The 13,274-nt window shown below is 36.5% G+C and overlaps 1 pseudogene; it reads right to left on the reverse strand.

Moving 5' to 3' along the window:
- Positions 1-13,274, reverse strand: part of LOC110914258 — a 60,547-nt pseudogene that overhangs the window by 18,898 nt on the left and 28,375 nt on the right.

Here is a 13,274-nt window from a genome sequence, read left to right on the forward strand (position 1 = left end):
AACAGCTCAGAAATCGACCATGACACTCAACTCCAGATTGCAAGGATCGTCTCTCTTTTACTTATTGCATAGCATATCTAGTGTACCCCTTATTTATGGCATTGCATGTGAATGCACACTTAGCACTACAGACTGAATCCATGTGTTACTTGCCTATGTTATGTGGATGATAGAGTCACAATGCGACATTCCTCTAGACTTTCATGGCCCATGTTTTGTGATGTTTTTGTCTCGTTACTTAAATTTGAGGAACCTTTTAGCATGAGTTGGGAGGAGCTGAGATGAACATGCAAATTGCATTATCATTATGGGGGCACACATAATAATAATGTGGGGTGCGTGTGAGTCCCAGGGATGCTTAACGAGTGTGAAAGGGGTTCCGCTCTGTTGTTTGATGTAAACTTAGTAGTCTATAGAAGTCATCATAGTGTTTGACTCCTACTCAAGTCTGACCCTAAACCTTTTCCCCTTCTTTTATATAGAATCATGAGTGGACGTAATGGTGGACGTGGTGGAGGCCGCGGCGGTGGACATGGCAACATTGCTATGACTCAGACCGAGTTAACCGATCTGATCAACACTCGTATGGCTGAAGCCCTAGCGGCTTATTAGGCTGGTACGATATGTGCCAATCATTCCTTATCCTTGTGTTGCGTACCCAAATTTTAACCATGTGTTGTACTCTTTTTTCGTTTTTAGGTCAACCTGCGAATCAAAACAATCCATCGGTCTGCACGTTTAAGACGTTCATGGATTGTAAGCCACAGACATTCAGTGGGACTGAAGGGGCTGTGGGACTCCTGCGTTGGTTTGAGAAGGCAAATCGGTCTTTGCTATGTGTAACTGTCCCATGGGGGACCGGGTGAAGTATGCTATAGGCACATTGGAGGATGGTGCCTTAACTTGGTGGAATGCCCAGGTGCAAATGTTGGGTATCAAAATGGCTAATGCAACTACTTGGGATGATTTCAAGGAGTTGATGCGAGAGGAGTACTGTCCTCGTGATGAGATTCAGAAGCTTGATGTTGGTCCGGTTTTCGTTCCGAATTGATTGCGTGACGACACGTTCGACGTGCGGAATCCGTGAACGTGTGTGACCGAACACACGAGACGTACAATAATCGGTGATTCTATTGATGATCTGACGATTACAAGCTCCGAGAATCACGTTTTGCCACTTTCCCTCTCTAGTTTCTCTCTCTAAGCACCAAAGCTCTCAAAGCTCACAAATGGCAAAAAGTCTCTAAACTAAAACCTAAGGCTCCTATTTATAGGCACAAGGTTATAAGGGATTTCCCCTTATTTACAATAATGCCACCTTGCCTATTTCATACAAATTACAATATAAAGCCTATTTTACTTCTATTTCAGCTACGGTTGTGATTGACGAAGGCGATAGACATTCTGCACTAACACTTGAGAACGAGTACTACAATTTGAAGATGGAAGGGTCTGAAATTGAAGCGTATACAAAAAGGTCACATGAACTCGCGAATATGTGTCCTAATTTATCACGACCACCACCTCGAAGAATCGAATTGTACATCAAAGATTTAGCACCGTCAGTCAAGAGTTTGGTCAATGTTGCAAATCTTGACAACCTGCCTCGAATCATACGTCTAGCCCACAAGATCACGGATCAGGAGGTGGAGCGTGGCTCGCTACCACCACATGTCTCTGCTACTACTGCTACAACTACTACTCCTACTACTGACAGCAAGCGCAAATGGAGTGATGTGGACAAGGCGTCCAATTCGATGCAGTCACAGAAGAGGCCAGTGATGCGCGTGTGGTGTTATAGGTTTTTATGTATATTTTTAGCCCTTTTTACACGTTAGTCAAGTTTTAAATTAATAAAACACGATATTTTACTAACACCAAACACACATATGGGTAAGTGCACCCATCGTGAGCGTAGTATAGTGTTGGCAAGATACCGAGGTCGTCCAAGGACACAAGAGCCTTTAATACCGGTTTATCCTCAACGTCTAATCAAATCAAAAATTTAGAAAAAGATGTTTAAACTAGAAAATAAAAAAAACTAAAAATGCCAAAAAATAAAAATAAAAACAGATAGACAAATTGAATCACTTGGATCCGACTCGTGTTTAGTGTAACCTTTGATTATTTCCGCACTTTTGCACTTTTTAAGAGATTATCTTTGTTATTTTAGTAGGCCCCTCTTTTGAAGGTGACGTTACCCTCAACTCAGTAGTTTGAGTCAGCAAGGATACAATCCTAAAGGGTTGGATTATTGAAAGATAATTAATTAAGTTATTAATGCATAATGTGGTAGGCCCCTCTTTTGAAGGTGACGTTACCCTCGGCTAAGTAGTCTGAGTCAGCAGGGATACAATCCTAAGTAGCCGGGTTAATGTTTTAATAGTAGCTTACATATGAGGGGATCAAGGAGTTCAGACCCCCGCCATCCAATACCAGTGGGTATTGATCCTACTAAAGTTGACCCAGGTCCTTGTAGGATCTATATACTGAACAAGGCAAGACTCTCACCAAACCATTCCCTTAACCCCCGACTAGGTAGCCAACATATCTGCATATAGACCATGGAGATATGAATGGTGAAAATATTTTATTTTATATAGACAGTAAAATAATGCCAAGACACCACGGACAAATGATAAGGAAGATTCCCCTTCAACATAAGAAACTAGTAATTAAAGTCATTAATACATAACCAAATAAAAAGTGCGAAAAACTTAAAAATAAAAAGTATTACACTAGACACTTGTCTTCATCAAGTGATGTAAGAGACTTAGGCAAACATGGCCTTTGATTGTCAAGAACTCTTACGATCAATCTTGGATCCCGAGACTATCACACACTCTATGATGGATGATGGATGATGATGGTGGATGTGGGTTGTGATGGTGGTGGTGGGTGGGTGAAGTGTGAGAGAGGTGGTTTACCAAGGGATGTTTTGCAAGTGAGCCAAGCACCCCTATTTATAGCCTGCACAAAAGCCCGGACACAGCCCCGTGTCCACTCGTCTTCTCTTTCTTCATTAAATGCAGTTTGTTTGCATTAGTTGACCACGCCCATGTGTCCGCTCGGCACGACCCCGTGTGCAGAAGCGTATCTGTACTATCAAGATTTTCCTAGATTCTGCGAATCTTAGAGTTGACCACAGCCCCGTGTCCTCTGGACACGCCCCCGTGGTGGGTGATAGAAGCTTCTACAACTTTGTCTTTTCTGCAGACACTTGGGCACACCCCTGTGCTCATTGAGCACGGGGCGTGTTCAGCCTTCTGTTCTCTTAGTTTTGCTTGGGAGGATGCTGTCGAGGGGTCGGGCATGCCATGTTTATTCCTTTTCTTGTATTTATGTTAGATTTAGCTGCTTTTTGCTTCTTTTGTTCATTTGAGCTCATTTAATCCTGAAAATACAAAAGGAAGACAAAAACACATTTTTTCCAACATTAGTACTAAAAAAGGGTTAGTTGTATGCCACATTTGATGTAATTTATATGTTGCATTTTGCGCACATCAAATACCCCCACACTTGAATCTTTGCTTGTCCTCAAGCAAAACTCTTTATAATGTGGCTTACACTCCCAAATGGAACGAGTAGAAGAGAAGGTTCTTGGGCTTGTCATAGAGTGTCGGGATTTCCAAGATTCTTTATTAAGTTTTATTTTTATTTATTTACAATCCTATTCGTCATGATTTATTTAAAACATTACATAAGATAAATTACTTTTTAGGGCATAACATGCCTTTTTTAAAATTCCATTTATATATAAGTTCACATACCTCACGGGAGATCACTCAACACTCGGCCGAAGATGTATTTTAGTGAAACACTCGAGAGCGGCATGGAACTTACTCCTACCATAGGCTTGCCAGGCAATCAATCCTCCTCCTTTTTAACTATATACCTTGTAAATATCAAGAGGACTTTTGGGGGAAGGGTTAGGTTGGGTTAAAGGTAGGTGGTTGGGTTAGTGGTTAGTAGAAAAGGGCGAAAGGCGTAAAAAGCGTCGGTTTTCGTAAGACTTTTTATTTTTGTAACTTTTTATTTTGATGAAGCAATTCTTCAAACAAAGTTCTTTTTGATAAACTTGTTTGTTTATTTCTTTTGGCTTCATCATCAATTTTTTTTATAAGGAAGTCATAAGAAAAACCGAGCTTTGTTACAAAAATAAAGGGTTTAAAATGAAAAAGGGTTTTGGTGGGTAAAATGTTGGTGCATTTATGTCTATCGCCTCCGTCAATCTAGTTCGTAGCTGAAACAGTTTAAATCTAGGCTTTATAGTGTTATATTTAGAGAAATGGCGAGGTGACATTTCTGTAATAATGAGAAATCTCATTAAAGCTCCTAGGCCTATAAATAGGAGGTTTTTGTGTTAGATTTAAGACTTTTGGCATTTGGAGACTTGGAGAGCTCTAGTGTTAGAGAGAGAAGCTAGAGAGAGAAAGTGCTCCACGTGATTCAGGTTCTTGTACGATTTCAGATCTTATATTGAATCACAGTTTATATTACGTCTCGTGTGTTCGGTCACGTTCCTGAACGGATTCCGCACGTCACACGTTCGGTTCGCAATCGTTTCGGAGTCAAAACCGGTCCTAACAAATAAAAAAACTAAAAATGCTGAAAAATAAAAATAAAAACAAATAGACAAGATGAATCACTTGGATCCGACTCGTGTTTAGTGTAACCTTTGATTATTTCCGCACTTTTGCACTTTTTAAGAGATTATCTTAGTTATTTTAGCAGGCCCCTCTTTTTAAGGTGACGTTACCCTCAACCCAGTAGTTGAGTCAGCAAGGATACAATCCTAAAGGGTTGGATTATTGAAAGATAATTAATTAAGTTATTAATGCATAATGTGGTAGGCCCCTCTTTTGAAGGTGACGTTACCCTCGGCTAAGTAGTCTGAGTCAGCAGGGATACAGTCCTAAGTAGCCGGGTTAATGTTTTAATAGAAGTTTACATATGAGGGATCAAGGAGTTCGGACCCCCGCCATCCAATACCAGTGGGTATTGAAGGAGATCCTACTAAAGCTGACCCAGGTCTTTGCAGGATCTATACACTGAACAAGGCAAGACTCTTACCAAACCATTCCCTTAACCCCCGACCAGGTAGCCAACATATCTCCATATAGACCGTGGAGATATGAATGGTGAAAATCTTTTATTTTATATAGACAGTAAAATAATACCAAGACACCACGGACAAATTATAAGGAAGATTCACCTTCAACATAAGAAACTAGTTATTAAAGTCATTAATACATAACCAAATAAAAAGTGTGAAAAGATTAAAAATAAAAAGTATTACACTAGACACTTGTCTTCACCAAGTGATGTAAGAGACTTAGGCAAACATGGCCCTTGATTGTCAAGAACTCTTACGATCAAACTTGGATCCCGAGACTACTCACACACTCTATGATGGATGATGGTGGTGGATGTGGGTTGTGATAGTGGTGGTGGGTGGGTGAAGTGTGAGAGAGGTGATTTGCCAAGGGATGGTTTGCAAGTGAGCCAAGCACCCCTATTTATAGACTGCACAGAAGCCCGGACACGGCCCCGTGTCCATTGGGCACGGCCCCGTGTCCACCCGTCTTCTCTTTCTTCATTAAATGTAGTTTGTCTGCATTAGTTGACCACGCCCTCGTGTCCGCTGGGCACGACCTCATGTGCAGAAGCGTATCTGTACTATCAAGATTTTCCTAGATTCTGTGAATCTTAGAGTTGACCACGGCCCCGGGTCCTCTGGATACGCCCCCGTGGTGGGTGATAGAAGCTTCTACAACTTTGTCTTTTCTGCAGACACTTGGACACGCCCCCGTGCTCATTGAGCATGGGGCGTGTTCAGCCTTCTGTTCTCTTGTTTTTTCTTGGGAGGATGCTGTCGAGGGGTCGGGCATGCCACGTTTATTTCTTTTCTTGTATTTATGTTAGATTTAGCTTCCTTTTTGCCTCTTTTGTTCATTTGAGCTCATTTAATTCTGAAAATACAAAAGGAAGACAAAAACACACTTTTTCCAACATTAGTGCTAAAAAGGGTTAATTTTATGCCACATTTGATGTAATTTATATGTTGCATTTTGCGCACATCACCAGACACCGGTAGCAACCGCAGCTTTAGTCAGTCATCTTCTGTTAATCAGAACCAGAGCAACAATTCGAATCAGGGTTCTTACGCAGGGAAGCAGCCAAAGTGTAACAAGTGCAACTTTCATCACCGTGGGTCGTGCACCCGAGTCTGTCACAGGTGCAACAAGGTGGGTCATATGGCTAGAGATTACAGGGCTCCACTCCCAAGACAGCAACAGCAGCCACAGCAACAGGATAGGCAGCAGCCTCAGCAGAATCAGGGTAATCGCAAGGGCTGTTTTCGGTGTGGTGACGAGGGTCATTTCAAACGGATTGCCCTCAGCTGAATCGGAATACTGGTAATATTAATAACAACACTGGGAAAAACAATGGGAACAATGGTGGGAACGGTGCGCAAGGAAGGTGTTCAGGGTCATTAACTTGAACTTGAAAACTTGAGTGGATTTCTTAGAGCTGATTGAATTTGTTTTTATTGTTTAGAAAAGATAGACTGTAATGTTAGTGGTTGAGTAACAGGTTTGGAGACTTCATTATTCCCACGGAGGCAAATTGTCAAAGCTTGAACCAGATACCTTAGATCCCAGCATACTGAGAGGGGGAGTCTGTGATAAGGGAAGTCTGGATCAACAGCTAATGGGAAGCTTGAAGTTAGAGCTTGGAGACAGTCCTGGAACTTGTAAAGAATGCTTACGAAGAGAAGACAGAGTTGGAGAGTTGGTGAAAAGATCAAGACTGAAGACTACGGATCTGAAGACTGATAAAGACTACGTCAACATCCAAGGGGGAGTTTGTTGATGCATAGGATGTCTGTTGACTACGTCTACAAGAAGTCTGAGGTCAAGATTGGTCAGCAGGTGGTTTAAACAGTCAAAATTATGTAACTTAGAAGTAGGTCCGCTTTTATGGTCTTGAGTATAGAGGTCCGCTCATAGGTTCGTTAGTGGTCCGCTTATGTGTCCAAATGTAACAGGTCCGCTAATATGACCTGTCATATTAGCGAACCACCAAGTCTATAAATAGCGTGTCATTATCAGCGGATCTTAGATGTGTATGTGTGTGCTTAGGAGCCGAAACTCTGTCAAAATTCATTCAGAAAGCTAATAAAAGTAGTGGAATTGAAAGGACAAGCTGTTGTAACATCATATGTACTGATTCCGCCTTTATATGTGATGATGAGCTACCTTGACTGACGTTTTAGGGTCAAACAACGGTCCAACAGAGACGCCAAATTATCAGGCAAAAATGAGTTTTGTTCAAGGAAACAGTTTAGCTGAAGAAAAAGAACTCAAAATGAGACAGTCTAATGATGAGTTCTTTGCTAAAAAGAGAAAGCAACAACCACAGGTCAAAGATGTGTCCATGAGAACATGTTTCAAATGTGATCAAAAAGGACATCTTGCACGAAAGTGTCCAAATCTAAAACCTGTGGATGTTAACCACAAGAAGATTGATTCTGAGAAACAAAAATCTGAGTATGTGAGACAAAGGTCAACCAGATTTGATTCAAAACAAACTTGGAGGTACAACACAAACAAGTTTGTTTCAAATCAAAATTGGAAATCAAACCCGAACAGGTTTGATTCAAGACAAACCTGGAGTTCTCACACACCCAGATTCAGAACAACACAAAGTTGGAAAACCTCAATTGATATGACAAAACCCCAACAGTTTTGGAAACCAAAAATTGTTGTTCAAAACCAAAGTGTTCAAAAAGATTCACATTTTTACAAACGTGGTACACCGAAAGGTCAAACATGGAGTGTTAAGAAACATGTTGATTTGGTAAAAGATGAGAAAGTTGAAGTTAAAATTGAGAAAGTTTTTGTGAAAAATGATAAAGAATTTCCAGCATTGAATGAAAATTATTGTGTTGAAATGCCTAAGGTCCAACAGACCTGGGCTAAATTGTTCAAGTAATTCAATTAGTTGAATGTGCAAGTGCTCAAGAATACTGAAGATTGTGAGATTGAAAGTTGGAGCAGCCTGGCACATGAAGAGGAAGCAGAGGCTACTGGACCCTGTGTTGGTTGAAACAGGGAGTTTGTTTGTTTTTTTCTGTACATAAATAAACAATATTTCAAAAACCCTAAAAATTAGAAAAATTAAAAACCAAAAATATGTTTGTTTTTAATTTTTGTCAAAAACTGAAAATTATAAAAATATGTGTTGATTGAATACGGCGAAACCCTCACGGTTGAAAAAACATGATTACTTTCACCAGATTGAAAAACGGTTTTCAAACTGTAAAAATCAATGTGTTGTAAATCATGGGGGTACCTTATGTTAGTTTTTCTGCTAATTGTGCTAAATAGTATGTTATGTTTTCTGTAATTCGGTACACGAGAAGCAGAACATGGATGGCGAGACAAAGCTATCAGCATCGTGTTGTCAAATTTCCTTTAATGGTTTTGCATAGGGGAGAAAAATTGTCAGAAAATACAAAAACATTAGAAAATTTGAAAAAAACCAAAAACATGATAAAATTCAAAAATTTGAGTTTTGCGTAAAAAGAGGAAATGATAGTACATCAGTAGACAGTTACGGTATGCTAAAGAATTTTAAAGAATTAATAAGCGTTAAACAGTCTCACTGATGATATGTCGATAGGTTTTTATACATTTAGTAAATTTTTTGGGGATATAAACCTAAATTCAAACACTTGCTTATTTCGTGGGGAACACTACTTGGATATATAGGTAACCCCTGAAATCTCGTTTGAAAGGTCCCTTATTCTGAGATACTAGGTCTTTATACTCAGTGATATCTGAGGTATTATTCCGGGACTTCTGCTGAATGGAAGTTCTGACCTAGTCCCCGAATAATACTTTCCACATTGCTTGAAACATAGCATCGCCCTCAGCATAAAAAACGATGAAACATTGCAAAATGCTAATCGTGTGCTGTTGAAACAAAAAGATCCTCTAAAGGGGACACACCGAAAAGTCGAAGCCGTCATCTCTCTGCGTATATGGAAGTATCGACCTGAGCTCTCACGGCCCTCGCATCTAACCCCTTACAGATATCATCTGTGGTATACTCACCTGTAAGACTGAATATTGGGATCTGGATACGGGAGTATATTCAAGAGGTGGGACACATGAATGAGTTTAAGTTCTTAAAACATCTAATTCGTATCCTGAATCAGTTGAAATTTGTATGAAAATTTAAGTGGATCGGTATATCGACAATCTAAGTGAATTGTTTAATTCTTAATGTGTAATTAAGCTCAACGGTACTTGTGACTTGTCAAAAACTGATATGATCCTCTGACGCATACTTAAACAAAAATATTGTCTGTAAATATGTTTGTACATATTTCTTTACTGCTTTATATTTTCAGAAAATACAAAAAATTTTGATTTCTGCTTTATTTTCGATAAACCGATGTCTAAGTTGCTGAGTTTCAAAATCTAAATAAGCTGATTATGTTTCTGAAAATAAAACAAGTTCATTAATTTGATACTTGAATTAAAATCAAAAATTTCAAAAACAGTTTGTGATATCTCCAAGGTCATTAGTTTGGACTTGGACGATTAACTGTGAGGGAGTTGGACTCTTTAACACTGCCAAATCTATAAAGATTGTTGATAGGGGGAGTGATTTAGAGAGTTGAATAGTGCCAGATTACGATTTCTGGAAAATTGAATGTTCAAAACGTTGTTACTTATAAATGTTTGAGAATTGCAGATGTTATATCAGACTACGATCCCGAAAGCCGAGTCTAAGGGGGAGTCTGAAAACGAGCACAACGCAAAAGGAAGCATGGATTCAAGAAGCCATGTAACTATTCTAAAGAAGCTTGTATACGGAAAGCAAGGTGTCGATCCCAAAGCACGGAAGCTTGACGAAAGGGGGAGCCTGACGAAGAAAAGAGTCTATAGAAAGGAGAAGCCGAAGCTGAAAACAGATCCACGGGGATTCTGTTCAAACAAAAGAGAGTCTACGTTGATGAAAAAGTGTTAAAGCTTCAAGAAGACTCAAAAAAAAAAACAGAGAGAAAGACAAGACGCTACGAGATTGACTGCGGCAATATCCAAGGGGGAGTCTGTTAGTGCATTTATGTCTATAGCCTTTGTCAATCCGAGCCGTAACGAGAAACATAAGAAAACGAGATTTATATTGTAATATTAGAGATAGATAGTCAGGCAAGGTGGCATAATTGTAATAATGAGAAATCTCATTAAAAGTCAAGGCCTATAAATATGGAGGTTATGTTTAGTTTAGAAACTTTTTGCTCATTTGACATTTAGAAAGCTCTAGATCTAGAGAGAGATTCTAGAGAGAGAAAGTGATTCAAGGTGCTTGTTCCTGTTAGATTTCTAATAGAATCACGTTTATATTACAACGTGTGTTTTAGGTCGCGTTCGTGTACGGATTCCGCATGTCATACGTTCGTTTCGCAATCGTTTCGGAGTCAAAACCGGTCCTACAAATTTTCTGGAATTAAGGTTTTTATTTCTATTTCCGGAATTCAAATTTTAAATTTAAAATTTGGGCAATTTTAAATTTCTTTAGTGGGTTTATTTTTGAAACCTCAAATTTAAATTTTAGTGATTTATTTTTAGTATGATAATTTTCCGGAATTAAGGTTTCTATTTCTAAAAATAAATGGTGATTTATTTTTAGTACGATAATTTACGGGTTGAATGTTAGTGATTTAATTTTCAGAATTCAAATTTTAAATTTTAAATTTTGAGGTTTCTATTTTAAATTTAAATTTAAAATTTTGAGCAATTTTAAATTTCGTTAGTGATTTATTTTTAATATCATAATTTTTCAGAATTAAAGTTTCTATTTCTATAAATAAATGGTGTTACGTTTTTTGAAACCTCAAATTTAAAATTTTAACGTTTCTATTTCTAATCCGGAATTCAAATTTTAAATTTTAAATTTTGAGCAATTTTAAATTTCGTTAGTGATTTATTTTTAGTATGATAATTTTCCGGAATTAAGGTTTCTATTTCTATTTCCGGAATTCAAATTTTATATTTAAAATATTGAGCAATTTTAAATTTCGTTAGTGATTTATTTTTGAAACCTCAAATTTAAATTTTAGTGATTTATTTTTAGTATGATAATTTTCCGGAATTAAGGTTTCTATTTCTATAAATAAATGGTGTTACGTTTTTTGAAATCTCAAATTTAAAATTTTAAGGTTTCTATTTCTATTTCCGGAATTCAAAATTTAAATTTAAAATTTTGAGCAATTTTAAATTTCGTTAATGATTTATTTTTAGTATGATAATTTTCCGGGATTAAGGTTTCTATTTCTATTTCCGGAATTCAAATTTTAAATTTAAAATTTTGAGCAATTTTAAATTTTGTTAGTGATTTATTTTTGAAACCTCAAATTTAAAGTTTAGTGATTTATTTTTAGTATGATAATTTTCCGGAATTAAGGTTTCTATTTCTATTTCTATTTCCGGAATTCAAATTTTAAATTTAAAATTTTGAGCAATTTTAAATTTTGTTAGTGATTTATTTTTAGTATGATAATTTTCCGGAATTAAGGTTTCAATTTCTATAAATAAATGGTGTTACGTTTTTTGAAACATTTTTTTGTTTGTTTCGGTTTATATGTTTTCCTGCTATTATGAGTTTATTTCTATAAATAATTTATTGTTTTTACGTGTTTAAAACTGTTCACATTTAATTTGCAGGTATGTATTTGAATAACAACAGTCCTTCATTCTTAAAGCTGATTGAGGATGATGATCCTATTTTTTTGGTATGTTTATTGGTTTGATGATTACTAAACATATTGTATTTAGACTTATGTATTTAATCATTTATTTATTTTTTTGTTTTCACTAATAGGAAATACCTAATGAATTTGCTTCATTAATGTGGGGAGAACAACCACCTTACAAGGAATCTAACTATGATTCATTGTTTACAAGGAATTTGCTTTATTTAATTTTTTATTTATTTTTTCGGTATAATTTTAGGTTTCATTGTTTATGCTTTATTTACAAGTTGTAGGGGGTCTACGGTGAGGCCAAATTTAGACACAAACAACCTTATAAAGTTGTTCCACGGTTTGGATTCGTTGAAACTCGAGCTTAATCGATTGGAAATTGAAGTCACAGGTGACTAATGCAAAATGATTTGTTGGATTAATTGAATCTTTTTTGTTTTTGAATGTTGATATTGTTTGTTCTTCTGCAGATTATGATCGAGAACTGAGCGAATCACAATCTTAGATAGATCTTAAATTAAATGTCTACATAAGAAAAAAATGATTGAAAACTATAACTTTAATGTCATTGTGGGTTAACTGCTCATTTAATTAGTTGATGGTTGCATAGGTGTTCATGTGTTGAATACATTATTTGATTTATATAATTCATATTATAGACGGAAGAGATTATATAGAATTTAGATTGTTAATTTATATAGCCACCAGCTATCTTACCTCCACCAACAGATTCTCATGTATTTTTCATTGAGTAATTTATATTAATGTTTCACGGATTATTTTTTTAACGAGCTGAGCCATCTGGGTTGGATTTATAGTTTACATTTTTCCATGTTTATATATTAGTGTTAGTTGGTTTTCTTTTTTGTTGTAGCTAATGTAGGTGTCATTGTATCATAATATAAGAATCCAAACATGTATTTTTTTTGGTTGATTTTTTTTTTTTTTTTTTGTAGCTGATATGGGTGGGGCAAGGTTGGGAATAGGTATGAGTCGGGTCAGAATAGTTTGATTTAGAGTGTAAAGTGACAGTGAGGTATTGTCTATACGTGTATATAAATTTTTAAAAATAATCCATTATACTAAAAAAATATACATGATTAATATACATTCTTGCTTTTGTATGTTTTTATGGCTCTTTACAACAAGAAAAAGTTTAAAAAACCGAATTAAAAATTTATGGTGGAGAAAATGGAAATATGATACTTTAGATGTTAAAAGTGTTATTTTTTTACTTTTATTTGTTGTAAATTAAATTTTCCTACCCGGAAAATTTCCGGGTTATAACCTAGTATATATATATATATAAGATTAGGTTCATGAGTGAACAACTTCTTGAGAGTGATCAGAGTGAACTAATCTTGGCCTTTGATCATTTTTAAGATTAAAGGGTAAGATTGACATAGGCAAGTACTTTTAATTAAAATCCCTTAATTTTCTCCTCTCTCAACTCTCTCTATCTCTCTCATTTTTAAATATTTCTCCATTATTTTAA

The sequence above is a fragment of the Helianthus annuus genome, chromosome 12 (genome assembly GCF_002127325.2).
Source record: "Helianthus annuus cultivar XRQ/B chromosome 12, HanXRQr2.0-SUNRISE, whole genome shotgun sequence".
Lineage (NCBI taxonomy): Eukaryota > Viridiplantae > Streptophyta > Magnoliopsida > Asterales > Asteraceae > Helianthus > Helianthus annuus.